This window comes from Vombatus ursinus, unplaced genomic scaffold, assembly GCF_900497805.2.
Source record: "Vombatus ursinus unplaced genomic scaffold, bare-nosed wombat genome assembly UNPS02014779.1, whole genome shotgun sequence".
In the NCBI taxonomy this organism is placed as follows: domain Eukaryota; kingdom Metazoa; phylum Chordata; class Mammalia; order Diprotodontia; family Vombatidae; genus Vombatus; species Vombatus ursinus.
This window is the reverse complement of record NW_020954557.1, coordinates 35,659,182-35,672,853: the sequence shown is the minus strand read 5'-3', so window position 1 is coordinate 35,672,853 and position 13,672 is coordinate 35,659,182. Positions and strand designations below refer to the sequence as shown.

The 13,672-nt window shown below is 38.1% G+C and overlaps 1 protein-coding gene across 1 annotated transcript in view; it reads right to left on the bottom strand.

Moving 5' to 3' along the window:
• Positions 1 to 13,293, bottom strand: part of ZNF385B (zinc finger protein 385B) — a 491,057-nt gene extending 477,764 nt beyond the window's left edge. Inside the window, exon 1 of the mRNA XM_027866018.1 lies at positions 13,187 to 13,293. The gene's annotated coding sequence lies outside the window, so the exon portion shown is untranslated. The remainder of the gene's footprint in view (positions 1 to 13,186) is intronic.
• Positions 13,294 to 13,672: the final 379 nt, after the last annotated feature.

Here is a 13,672-nt window from a genome sequence, read left to right as displayed (position 1 = left end):
GAAGAGAAGAGATGAGGAATGTGGACTAGTAGCTTCCTATTGAGGGGACTCAAGGCAACAATTTACAACAGAAATGTTGTAGATGTGTCCCTAAAAGACAACAGTCATTACAGAGATCCATCCGTGAATTGTAATATCTGAAAGGGATTACCTGTTTAGAGTAACCCATGTAGGAACAAATGGTACTACTAGAAAGAGCCTAGAAAGAATTGCTAAGGATTATTGAATCCTGGACAAAAAAAAAATAATGTTTTTAGGAGCACAGTGTTTTCATTCATTAAAGATTGGAGATTCAGAAAAGAAAGGCTTATTTGGAAATAGCGGACTAAGAAAGTGACTATTCTATCATAGAAGTTATAATAAATAAGAAAAGTCTGATATGTACTATAAATTTTGACAGAAGAGATTTCAAAGGATTCAAAGAATAGGTGGTTTTCAATAGACTAATATTTTTCAAAGGAAGCTCATCTAAGAGGGTTAGGAATTTCTCAGAAATAAAATTCTGATAACAAAAGCAAAAATGACCCTCCTAAGGAGGAAAAGGAGGAATACACTCACAAGACTGATGCAGCTAAAAGAAATTCACTTAAGTACTCAGATTTTAACCAAGTAGATGGTTTTTTAAAAGTTAATATGACCCTGTAATAGGTAAAGGTACTAGGGAGTCACTAGAGGTGACCAAGTGGGGAGTGCCAAGGCCTTATCAACCCTTGAATAAAATCACTTTGGCACTTGTGAGGAGCATCGGACTGCAGACAGACTTAAGGCAGAAAGACAAATTAAGAGGCCATTGCTATAGGCCAGGTGATGTCCATATACGTATTCAGCAAATCATTTGACAAAATCTTTGATGTTATGCTTGTGATTAGACAGAGAAATATGTGCAACATGAGAGTACAATTAATTAAGTGACTGAATAGCTATACTAAAAGTGTAGTCATTAATGGTTCATTGTCAACTTGGAAAGTTTCTGATGACAAAGTCCCAGGGTCAGTACTTGATCCTATGCTAATCAATACTTTCATAAACTATTCTTTATGAAGATAATGAATACTTATCAAATTTTCAGATGAAGCAAAGCCAGGAGGGATAGCTAACAGGATAAAAGGATCCAAAAAAAGATCTTGGCAGGTGAAATTGAATAAAAGGAAATATAATTGGGAAAAATGTAAAGGTTTACACTTAAGTTCAAAAAATAATTTCAGAAGTATAGGATAGGGTAGCATGGGAAGACAAGCTTTTTTTTTTTGAAAAGACTTGGATAGCTTAATGGACTTAAGGATCAATAAAAATAAAAACACAAAGTGGTAGCCTCCCCTCTAAATACTAACTTTGGCTTTATTTGGCTTTATTAAGAGGAACATAATGTCCAGAATAAGGGAGGTGATAGTACCACTATACTATAGCCTAATTAATCAATTAATATTTGATTCATCAGAACATAAGGAGAATAGTGTGTTTTGCTCTGGGTACAACATTTTAGGAAAACCACAAATAAGCTAGAACATTCCAGAAGAGGGCAACCAGAATGGTAAGAGGTGTGGAGAACAGTTCATTTGCTATTAAAGGAACTGTAAGTGCTTAACCTGGAGAAGAAACAGCCTGGGGGAGGAACAGAAAGCAGTATCCAAATATTTGAAGGGCTTCCTTGTGCAAGAGAGATTAGACTTGTTCCCCTTGACCCCAGATGGTAGGTGTCACACAGGGGCACTTGACTCACCCTCCATCATCAAGTTTTATGACACTGATCTCTCCTAGGTCTCCAGCCTTTCTGAGAACCCTCTTCCCTTTCTCAGGGTTCTCCACTGGATCAGCAACCATATCGTGCCTCTTAATCATAAGTATACTAATCATAAGTATTCTCTCCACCCCACTCTACACCTTATTTCTCTATATACTTTCTCACTTGATGATCTCATCAACCTCTACGGATTCAATTATCGTCTCTATGCTGATGATTCCCTAATCTCTCTCAAGTTCCCATTCCATTTCTCAAACCAGATGTTCTCCAGGCATCACAAACCCAACATATCTAAAATGGAACTCATCTTCCCTCTTAAACCCACCCCTTCTCCAAACTGCCCTATTTTTGGTTCCATACCACCATCCTTCTAACAACCCAGATGCAAAATCTCAAAGTCATCTTTTTTTTCACTTTTCCTCAATTAATTTCACCCATTTCTAACCAATTGTTGTCTTATCATTTCTACCTCCACAACATCTCCCCTACACTCCTTTCTGTACATTCACACTGCCATCACCCTAGTAGAGCTCTTACTACATCTTTCTAGCTGCTTCCAGAATCTCCCTTATCCAAAGCATCCTTCACATAGCTGCTACCAAAATACGACTAAAGTACAGGTCTGCCAGTGTTACTTCACCAATGAAGAATTTTGAGCGATTTGACCTCTCAGACAAAACACAGACTCCTCAGCTTGGTATTTATAGTCTTTGATGGCACAGCTACAGCCTATGTTACAGACTTCACATTAGCCAGATTAGCCTATTTCCTGCTCCCCAAACTTAGCGCTCCATTTCCTGACACCATGATTTTATATAGACCATTCTATATGCCTGGAACAGACTTTCTTTTCAACTTTACCTCTTACTTCAAAAGAACATTTAAATGCTTGCTATGTGCTAGGCACTGTCCCAGTCATTGGAGATACAAAGACAAAAAATCAAGATAGTCCCTACTCTCAAGAACCTTACATTCTACTATGGGGGAAATGTGTTTTGGTGAGGTGGGGAGGGTGCACATAATATAATGTGTAAAAAAAAAAGGAGATACAAAGTATATAAAAGTAATTAAAATTAATTGCAAGAAGAGAAAAAGTCTTGGGTTGGAAAAAAGCTCAGTGCCTGAAAGGAAGCTAGGGATTCCAAAAGGTAGGTGAAAGATTATTCTAGGTATGGGAAATAGCATTTGCAAAAACACAGAGGCAGAAGATGGAATGTTATTTACAGGGAACAAATAGGATAGTTTTGTCAGAATACAAAATACCTAAGCAGGAATAATGTGAAATGTCAGAAAATGTAAGATAGAACCAGATTGTAAAGACTTTTCAATAGAGTCTATACTCTATAGTAGAAGCAATAGAGTTACTGTAACTTTTTTAACAGGGGAAGGGTGTGGTCTGAATCCTTAGCAGGTACAACTTCCCACTGGAAGCCTTTCTTGATCTCCCTAGTGTTAGCTGTTCTAACTCTTCAAATTATATTCCAATTGCGTATTGGACAACCCCCCACCCCTTCCTGAGAATGTATTTCTCTGAAGACAAGAACTGTTTTGTTTTACTTGTGTTTTTGCCTAGGCACATATACATACACACACATATATATTCTCTCTCCCTCTCCGTTCTTCAGTATAGGCAACTCCAATTGAGGAAACTACAATCAATGAAGATTGGCACCTTCTTTGCAACCATTTTGTCTTCAAGGGATGTTGCCTGGGGAACTGAAACATTAAGTGATTTGCTCAGGGTCACACAGGCAGTATATGTCAGATTTGAGGTTAGTTCTCTACCAATTACCCCATGCTGACTTTCCATTTAGGAGCATTTAATAAATGATTGTTGTTGAATTCCAAATTACCTTTATTACGCTATTTTTACCTTGCCCTTCCATCTACCTCTCCCTTTTTCTACTTCTTTTTTTTTACCCAAATGATAAGGAGCCTCTCATATTCTGTCTCAGCTTTCACCCACTCCTATGGAGGGAGTTTTCTTTATCCCAGTTGGGGAGTATTGGTTGCTCGGCACTGTCTCATTCATAAGTCATTATACCTCCCAGAGCTTAGAAGATTATTCCATGGCAGGGCATTGGAATATTGTACACAATTAAATTCACCAATGGACCAGGTTACCTTGAGATTACCACTTTGATTATCAATCTACCCACACTCCCCAAATCAAGGTTTGCTCTAGGACTGACCTGGATCATATTGGGAAGACTCATATCGAAAATATCCACAAACGTTTGAGGATGTTTATCCAATCAATGGCCAGGAATACGTACACTGACACACTAAGTTTCATATCACTTTAATAATTTTCTTTCCTTGTTCTTACATTAATGTTCTATTCATGTTCTTTGAATGCATTCAGTAACTGCCCCATACTCTATGGCAAACGCTCAGGAACCATCTTAACATCATATCTATTCCACAAATACCAGTTATGGCTCTGGTAGTCTAGAACAAGTGTATGTTTTGGTCAGAGGTAGGGAGCAAGAGAGGGAGAGTTAAAGGGAAGCTTTTTCAACGTATTAAAACTCTACGTGCTTAGGATTAAATTCTGAAGTAATTCTGACAGTGTAAAACATGCAGAATTTTGATATCTAAACTGCTTTGGTCTTTGAGTAACTTCCTCCTCTCTGAACTTGAGTTTTCTCATCTGTAAAGTAGAAATAAGATATTTGCATTATCTATTTCTCAGGACTACTGGAAGAAAATCAGTTCATGAACCTTAAAGCATTATAGAAATGAGTTAACATTGCTAAATTACTGGTTGAGTCATAGAAAGATATAGCACAGTTTAAAACCCTAGAGAGATTTTATCTCTTATTTCTTAAATGTTTAAAATTTTAGTTATCTATAAGGTCTTGATTCAAAATTATTGTGATATAAATGTAAGACACTGCCCCTTTATTTTGTGGGCATTTTATTTACTGAAAGGGGCAGAAAAAGGACTCTGAAAAAAACTGAGAAAAAAAAAACAACAGAAACATGGACAGTTCTTGAGTACCTGAGAGAAAGCAGCTCTTGCTGGTAATAAAAAGTACGTTTTCTCCCAACAAGTAACTTACATATGACTCTTTTTAGGTTCATAGCTGGGGAAATTAAATAAAAAACTATTTGGGAAACTATGTGACAACTGTGCATTGTCTATTTATGTCATATCTGACAAAAATGTGGATTTTGAGTTTCTCAATCTAAGTGGGTGACTACACATGAGAAGGCCCTAATTTGATGCAAGGAAGATATTGAGAGAGACCAGAGTCAAAGCTGACAAGAGAAACTATTTACATAAGCCAAGATATCAGAAGAGAGAATACAGAACACAGAAGCCAATGGAGCTAAGAAGCCAGGAGAAGCAGAACCTAGCTGAGATCAGCTGCCTAGAGTCAGGCTCTGTAGCTGATGTGGGGAACTGATCTGACTGAAGGAAATCTCTGATGCTGGGAGTTGACTGGAGAAAACAGATTTTCTTCTGTTTGAAGAACCAATTGTGAAAAAGGTTCCTTGCTCTTTAGTGTCATCTACAGCTTGAGAGAGGGAAAACCCTTCAGAAATTTGCCTACATTGCCTTTATTGACTGATTCAGGAAGACTTGAGTTCAAATCCTATTTCAGATACTCACTAGCTGTGTTAACATTGAGCAAGTCACTTAACCTCTATCTGCCTCAGTTTCCTCCTCTGCAAATGGAAATAATAATATCACTTACCTCCCAGAGTTGCAGATATAAAATGAGATCATATTTATAAAGTACTTGGTAAACTCCTAAGTACTATGCTAGTATTATTATTACTGAGACTACAAGTTACACAAGAGGGAATTTCCACAGCAAGGAGTTCTGTGGATCAATAAAATCACAGCATGAGAATTGTTTTAAATCGATATAACTAACATACACACAAGTATATGTGTTTGTTGGTATAATCTTGTTTCATATCCATGAATCCTGAAGAACAGATAGTCACACTGGCACAGCTAAGTTTTCCTCCATATCATACTTGATTATGTGAATAATAAACATTATGATTTGTAAAAATGTTATTTTAAGAGATACACCATCCCTCCTCTCTCCCCTCCATGCAGACAAATTCACATCATACCACTTCTTTTCCAACATCTACCAACAGGAAGGCACAAAAACTGAAGTCCTGTTAAATTCCTTAAAGGCATGCACAATTCTGAAAGCGTGTGCATTAGAAGCTATTTGTTAACTTACTCAGCCCCTTCTGAAAATCCTGAAGCAAAGTCAAAACTCAGCAAAGGGTTATACTTCACTAAGATTAAACAAGGTATTTTCAAGAGTCACTGTGATGTCCTTGCAAGCACACAATGATGCTGTTCCCTTTCATGTGACTGATCACCTATAGAAAATAAGGAGAGATCAATGAGAAAATACCAGTGAAGGGATTGAAAGATGCAGAGTAAGTTCCGAACTAGACACTCAAAACCTAACGGTTGCCAAAATTTCCCAGGCAAGAGACATTAATAATTAAATCAGATAGTACATCCAATAATGTTATCCATATTAGTTAATATGAAGAAAAGCTTAATCATCAGCATTTGATACCTTTGTATATTAAAATATGTAATTACTAACTCATTTTGGGAAATAGATTTCATCTGTATAAAATCAAAATGTGTTCATGATCACCAGTATATCTATGTATACATAATCGTACACATGCATATATCAAGATTTATAGGCATACACACTGATATACCAAAACATTCATTATAGAAACATATATTTAAAGCTGGAAGAGACTTCAAAGTCCATCTAGTCCAATTTCTCCTTTGAGGCCCAGAGAGATTGGGATTTGTGCAAGGTCACACAGATAACAGAGTCAGAATTTGAATTCGGGTCTTAACTCCAAATCCTGTGACCAAAGTGCAAATAGTCTCAGACACTAGCAAGTCATGGTTTGCATAAATTTTCCTCAACTATAAAATGGGGATAATAAATAGCACCTACCTCAAAGGGTTGTTGTGAGGATCAAATAATATAATATTTTTTTTTAGAAAAGCACTTAGCACAATTCCTGGCACATAGTAGGCAGTATATAAGTGCTTTTTAAAAATTTTAAAAAAATTATACCAAATCATTTCATAGGCATTTTAAGGAAATTATCATCAATAGGCATCATCAAATTCTGAGTACCTTCAGAAGGAATAGCATGACTATTTGGTGCTTGAAATATACATTAAAGAATTAGCATGATTGCTGGCTTCAATATGCTTAAAATAGCTTTTTGTTTTTTTTTTTTTAATTGGTGATTATGGAAGAAAACAACCACTGCACTGAAGTGGGGAAAAATTGGCTTGGATTGGATATCAGAATAACAGAGATTTGGCTCTGCCACTGATGAGTTGTGGGACCCTGAACATGTCACCTCATCTATAGCCTTAAAAATAGTCATTAAGATCAATCCTGACCTTAAAGAAGAGGAACCTTCCACTTTCCAGTAGATAGGTAGGGGACAAAAGGCACAGAATGTTACAGAATGTGAGATGCAGTTACTGTGTCAGTTGGGTTTTGCTTAACTGATTTTCTTTGCTTCAGCAGAGAGTTCACTTGAAAATGGTGGTGTGTAGGCTTAGTATACATATAAATAATTGTTGTAAAAATAAAGGCATAAATAAAACTTATTTTAAAACTAGTATTGGATTTTTTTTAATGAGAAAACAAAAGGTACTACATCCCCTACCTATCATGCCTAAGAAAATTTTCCCACTTGAAAAAGATACCAAAATTCAATCTTCTGAGATTTCACACAACTCCTCTAAGTTAAATCCTGATTATAATAGCAACTTTTGTTTTTGAAAACAAAATGAAGCTTAATTCCTAGACCAAATCTAAAAACATTCTAATATAATCTTTCTTATTCTCAATTTTCCCAACTGTCAAATGAGAGGATTAGACTAGATAAACTTAGGGTTCTTCCAGATCTAAAAATCCCCCGTGATTCATCCTGACAGAGTTTGTCAATCATACTTATCCATGATGTCATTGGTCCTCTTCGAGAATGAAAGGCCAACAAGAAGCCAAAAGAACTTTAGAACAGATGGGTGTGCAAACATGACCTTGCCAAAGCCATTTTCCTACATAGTAGCAATGATATGTTATGAAAGTATTTGAAAATATCCAAACTGTCAAAGATGGTGCCAATTTTAACCAGTACACAAAGAAAATCACAGCTTTCTGTAAAACTTTGCATGTTTTGATGACAAGTAATACTACATTTGGGTTTAAAAAGTATGAACTTAATTACTTGTACAGTTGGCCTTGTTAAAAAAAAAATACACCAAACTTCCCCCCATCCCATTTCACTGGTACATTTTCAGTTGTAGTATTAAGTACCCATGGCTCATGTCAACAGGTTAGAAAAATAAATTTAGAGAAAATGAGTGTTAGATTATTTGAGAAAATTTAATTGGAAATGATGTTTTGCTTAAACAGTCAAGATTATGGAAATACTTAATTCATTATTATATTGTGGGTCCATTTCAATTTTGAAGAAGAAAATGATATAAAGACAATCTATTTGCAAATGAGCAGCAGGCAGAGATAAGCAGTCCTCTATCAAGTTTCTTTTGAATACTTATTGTGCATCTACACCTGAAATTGAATAGGACCCCACACAAGCTTAGGCCTGGTATGTTTGGGGGGTTTTTACAGGGAGATATCTTCTTTCAGATAATAAGTTACTTTTACTATTCATTCAACCTTTACTGTGCTGAGAAGTTTAATGCAATGGCCATGATTTCAGTTCTAAAATGCTGACTCTAATTTTTAGCTTGAGTTAGGAAGGATAGGATCAAATACCTACTCCCTATTAAAAAAAAACAACAGTACTATTTTCTGTCATAAACTCAAAAATGTAAATACTTAGAAATTTCATTTTATATCCATTCCTCTAATAAAATTGCTCTCCTAAACTCATGAATATCAATCATTTTTATTTCTTGGTGATAGGATTATCTACATTAAGGAGCTAAAATGTTTTTCCATAAAAGAAGCATGAAAGCTAGATCATTTTTTAATGATATCAGACCACATATATTTTGATCTATTTCTGCTATTTATGGGAGCATAGTGTTGATATGATGTCAAATGGATCAAAAATAAAAGGGTGATTGGTTTTTATTCATATGTACGCAATCATCTACATTTTTTACTTTTATTGACTTCTAAAAAACACATAAATCCCTTTTCAAATCAATTATAAATAGTTGAACTTCTTGAAGGTAGACAAAGGTTATCATGGTAGTGTATCTATACTTAAGGCCTAATGTTACTGATTTAATTGAAATGAGTTAGATGAGATCCTGCCAGATGCTTTAGTGCTATCCTATCATAAACAATTTGTCATCTTAAAATAAATTTAAAAATAAATAAATGCAATCAACATTATAATCTTTAATATGAAACATTCATACTAGAAGGTAGCATATTGTCAAGAAAACCTATACAACAAAAGCTATCCTTGCCCCCCTATCCCTGTCTTGTACCAACAAAGCCAACACCCATAAACATCCATATACACTTACCAGAGAAGCAACATTAGAGACCACCCAAACCCCATTATTTTACAGACCAGGAAATTGAGACTCAAAGTATTAAGTGTCATTCCCAAGCATACACAGCTACTAAGTGGCAGTACTGAGCTACAGCCAGTCTCAAAGTTTCCAGTCTGCAATCTTCCCTCTACAGTATTTTGTCACTTTCACACAACCAAATAAATTCTGTAAGAAATCAATCAGAACTCTAGAAAACCATGAATATCCAAAAACACTCATTTCCTGTTTTAATTATCTGCTACTCAACTATTATTTTATTCAGCTACCGAGTCTATCTGTCAGATACTTAATAAGGACCCACAAAACCTCAGTTCTATTTAGATTTGATGAGTTAATAGGACTCTTCTTGGAGTTGGGAGTGGAAAAAAAAACAAAAAATAATTTTTGAGTGTAAATAGCAAGGAAATGTACAATAAATGCCAAGTTTTCTTTCTTCCTTTTCTTTTCTTTTCTTTTTGTGGGGTAGCTGCTGGTGGTACAGAAACACATTAAAAAAAGGAAATTACAGTGAGTAAAAGTAGTAAGGAAAAGGGAAAAATCAAGATTAAAAAAGATAAGAAAAAGGTTCAACTAATTTAAGTTAAAAAGGGAAATAAAGGGAACAAGAAATGGAAGGGGAAAAAATAACAAGGCAATATAATTTACAAAAGAAAAATATTTTAGTGGAAAGTATAAAGTAAGAGAAATTAAAGCTAAAAGGAGACAAAAAATAAAAGCATAGAGTCAAAACCTTCTAGCCTGCTCTCAATCACCTTGCCCTGGGAAACATCTCTCTGGCCGACCACCTTTGAAAATAAAAAGCAGCATTAATGCAAACATCAACTATAAAGTAAGTGCCAGGCAAGGAAGATACAACTGTGGAAAACCCTCAAACCTGAAAGAGTCACCCACTGTCCCACTCAGTCACTTTCCCATTCCTATTGGCTCCCTCTTTTTTTAACCTCTTCATGATGGTAAGAACAGCATTCCACTTGAGGGGCATAACAACAAACACCTGCTGATGGACTTCAGAGGAAGAAAAATGATGGTAGGAAAGAGCTACAGCACTATAGAAGGCAGAAGACATAGAGGCAAAGGTAGACTGAAAATTTAATGGCAATTAAATTTGGAAAGGAAGAAGGACTAAACACAGAAACATGGTAGGGAACAGAGGCATAAAGCTCCCCCCCAAAGTGGCAAGAGAGTAAAACTGAGAAAGAAGATAATAAGAAACAAGTGAAGAAGGAAAAAGGGGAAAACAAGCAAAACAAAACAAAACCCAACACTGCTGTCCACTTTATCTTTACCTGAAGATTAGAAGGACAAAGCACCAAGGGAATTAGAAGAGGAACTGCAAAATAGTATCTACTTGCTTAATCGAACAAAGGTTTTTACAAAAATGACACTTAATCCTACTGGAAGTTTATCACTCTTTAAAAAAAAAATATACAGTCCACCGATGACAACTAATTGACTAACATTGCTCACAACTAGGTCTTTGTAGGACCTGTTCCAGTGACTACATTCAATCTCATGTTCCTCATCTTCTTCCCAAATGTTCTCTAATCCTGCTCTAAATAATAGCAAATGATGCATGTACAGTTCCCCTTAGTAATGTCAATAATCATTGACGGATAGTGCTGAGGTGTTCTGAAGCACTCATATCTCTTCCTTTATTAGTTACACCTTTTAAAAAAGTTATGCTCTGTCCGCAGTCATGTCCCAGTAGTCAGTTATATTTTAGCACCAAGCACTCGTGATACTTCCTTCTCTGGTTTGAGCAGAGATGAGATTTATTTTTCTCCCCCATTTCATTCCCCAGTCCTGTGCAATTAGGATAGGTTCAAGTCATGGCTTTTTCTCCGTGAATTTTTTTTAATTCTACCATTTCTATATATTACTTTCCTTAAGTTCACCAGGTAGCATGCATATTAAACTTATATGAAAACCATGAAGATACCCAGGGCTGAACCTTACCTTTATTATGCACTGAAAATGAAATGCCTCACAAATTAAATACAGGATGAAAGAGGGGTTACACTGAAAACTATTTATGGCTTTGTGATATGAGTAGATCATCAAGATGGATTCTTAAGCTAGATGTACTTTTTGTTAGGAAAAATATATTTCACCTTTCCAAAGGCTTTTTTAGCCATAAAAGGAATGAAAAGGCCTGCTAGAGAAATGCAGATTGGCTAGCTACTCTAATCAAATAAAAGCTCACACCTTAAAAAGCTCAGAGGACAAAATTGTGCCATGCAAATGGTATGGATTGCTAAAGACATTGACCTATGTGGAATAAACCTGTTATTTTTGTCTTTAAAAAAGTAAATAAATAAACTTATGCCACACATAAATGTAAGGTTATTACATACGGTATATTAAAGAAAATCCAAGGAAAAGTGAGGGCATTTTGAATGTCAAGCATGATTTGAAAAATATTGAAGAATTTTTTTTTAAATTCAGAACACTGAAGGACAAAAAAATAAAGCATTCTGACTTTGCAAAAAGGATGCTTAAATTCAATCAGCATATTTGCTATAGCACCATGGAATATTCAGTTGCCAATGCTTTAGACTAGAGGACACTAGCAAACAAATGGCAATGTTTTGGATTTCCCAGTTTATCCCACTTTTTTTTTTCTGTACTTCCATGAAACTTGTAGGTGCTTTGTTGTGATACACAAACAATAAGTAGTCAAGGACAAAACAACAGAAAATCAAACCACAAAATATATCCAAGAAAAGAGAACCTCTCCTCTCATCCCCTCACTAGAAACTTTTGAGAGCTAACAAAGTGACTTTATTTTACGTTTGTAGAGGTGTTCACCCTTGTTAGTCACTACCCTGCAATTTGAATTTTTTCAGGCTGTGCCCACCACATCCCCTGACGCCTCCACTTCAGGAACATCCCATCCAGATAAGTATAAAAAATGTGTTACTTCAAGAGTCGGGGGATGTTAAGGAGATGCACTTTGGGAAAGAAATGTCTTGCCAGCTCCATTCCCCCCTCTGATGGCCCCCGCATCTGACAGTGGTGAAACAGATGGCACTCCCCCCTCCTTCTCTCCCCCCCCACCAACCCTTCCGCAATCCCAAGGCATCCTCCCACCCAGCTCTGCCACCTTCGCCCTGCTATCTCTACAGTGGGTTTGGCACTCAGCGCTGGAAACGAGCACGAACTTTGGGGACCTTCTCCCCTCTGCCTCATGCCAACCCACGTCACTGAATCTCCTTTCTCTCTCCACCCACCACCTCCCGTTTGAGCTGGGATCCAGGCTCGCTGGAGATTGGAAACGAAGGGCTCGGACTTTCCCTCATCACTAACAGCAACCCCCTCTATGAAAAACTCCCCACCGCTATCCCGTTTTGGACTCAGACTGATAACTTCAACTGGCGTTTTCCCCAGCTGAGGGAGGAAGGAGGCGGCTAACAGATGGGTCGCTCTAACTTGCCCTCTCCCCCGTCCCTCTTTCTTCTCTCCTTCCACTTCCAGCGCAGCCTCCCCGCGCTTCGTTGCAAAACGGGGAAACCCCCCTGCTCCTGGCGATCAGCCGGCCCTCCTTCGCTCTCCTGCCTACTTTGCTGCTCTGTGACATTGAGCTCCTAGAGACGCCTCTGCAGCCGGGAGCAGCAACTCCTATCTAGGGTCATCTATCTACCTACAAGTGGGAAACAGACTCCCTCGAGAGCCACCCGGGGTTAGCGATTAGGGGCACGGGGACAAAGTGCAAACTCTTTGAGGGCGAGAGATACCCTCTGCTGTCCTTTTTGGCCCCAGGAGGGCACAGAGTGGTGGGGGGAGGGAAGAAAGGAGGGGAGTTGCAGGGCTTTGCAGGGACATTGCCAACACGGGGCAGAGAGGCATGCAGGGATGGGAACTGCCTCCCTTACCTTGCAGCACGGGCAGAAGAAGCGTAGTGCTCGGGCTCCTCCGGCGTGTGCGCGGGGCTGTGGGGAAGCTGTTGCTCCTGCTGCTGCTGCTGCTGGGGATACCAGCGAGGCTTAAGGCTGGTGTCAACGCGCAGACGCTCTTTGGCAGCAAACGATTGCTGCTGATGCTCCAGCTCCCGCAGCCGCTGCCACTGCAGCCACGGCCGGGGCGAAGTAGCCGAGGACCTGACAGCAGCTTCCAGGAACTGAGCCCCGGGAACTATTCAACTCTTTTCTCCCTAGTGCAGGACTGAAGCGTCCGGCAACAGTCCTGCCAGTTGAGCGCCTGCGCGCCGCCCTGCCCCAAGCCACTCCGCCCCCACACCCCACTTTCCCCAAACCCCAGGTGAGGGGTGTGTACGGCGCTGTCCTGCGTGGCCTCTGTGTGTGTGTGTGTGTGGTGTGTGTGTGTGTGTGTGTGTGTGTGTGTGTGTGTGTGTGTGTGTG